The sequence below is a fragment of the Apaloderma vittatum genome, unplaced genomic scaffold (assembly GCF_000703405.1).
Source record: "Apaloderma vittatum isolate BGI_N311 unplaced genomic scaffold, ASM70340v1 scaffold42629, whole genome shotgun sequence".
Lineage (NCBI taxonomy): Eukaryota > Metazoa > Chordata > Aves > Trogoniformes > Trogonidae > Apaloderma > Apaloderma vittatum.
The window spans coordinates 1-1,187 of NW_009735521.1; positions in this window are offsets into that span (position 1 = coordinate 1).

A 1,187-nucleotide genomic window follows, 5' to 3' on the forward strand; every position below is an offset into this window, starting at 1 on the left:
ACCCAAAATTGGACTTCTGACACCACCCTTTTTCCAGACCTATCTGTTGTGCTGCAGCTGTGGCATTGAATGCCTGCCTTACAGAGCCCCAGTGCGATGGCTGGACTGGTCCCTTGCAGCTAGGAACTGTTGGGTAGGCCAGTCTGAGGCCTCTATTAGGCTGAAAGGGGGTAGGTGTAGATTAGATGTAAGGAAGACTTTTTTTGCAGTGAGTTTAGTGACACTGGCTCAGGTCTGGCCATGCCCAAGGCCAGGCTGGACGGGGCTTTGAGCAGCCTGCTCTGGGGGAAGGTGGAACTTGATGATCTTCAGGGTCCCTTCCAAGCCAGGTCTGTCTGTGGCATTCAGAGGCAGCATCCCTGGGTTTTACTTGCTTTGTAGTGGTCTGGTAACAAGTAGGGATGAGTGCGAGCATGTGTTTCGGGGCTGTTTCTCTGCCTTGATGATACCTGTTTGCTAAGGGCTTTAATCTCTTCTAACACAGTGTATCCGTGCGAGCGCGAGGCAGCCTTGCTGTGAACGTTTGTGCTGTGAACTCGGCTGGGGAGGGTATCTAGGTTGAAAATAAACATGGGGAAAGGCTTCGTTTTCTTTAGTGGACTGACTTGACCGGAAGTTGTGAGACTTCAGAGGGCCTTAGGGCAGAATGAGTTTGTGTTGGGTTCAGATGCCCGTGATACTCTGTTGACAGTGCAGTTCTGAATTGTACCCATTAATGCCCTTTTTCCAATGACTCAACTTTGTGAAAAGTTTGTCATTCTTTTGATGAAAAATGCCGAGTTGCTTTTGTCATCTTATGGTAGGAGCTGACCTGTAGGATGTTGGAGGTACACTGCTTTCTTTTTATTTTTCCCATGGCTGCACACTTTGAGAAGTGCTTTTTCCTTTCCATTAGGTAGAGAAATTCATGGGAAAAAAAGTATTAAACAGTGTGAGATGCATTCCTTCTAGGTTATTTCAAAGGGAGAGTAGCCCTGAAGAGAACGATTTGGGGGTGTTGATAGACGAGAAGCTCAACATGAGCCGGCAGGGCGCTCCTGCAGCCCAGAAGGGCAACCGCATCCTGGGATGGATCAAGAGAAGCGTGGTCAGCAGGTCAAGAGAGGGGATTCTCCCCCTTTGCTCTGCTCTGGTGAGACCCCACCTTGAATACTGCGTCCAGTTCTGGTGCCCCCACCATAAGAGGG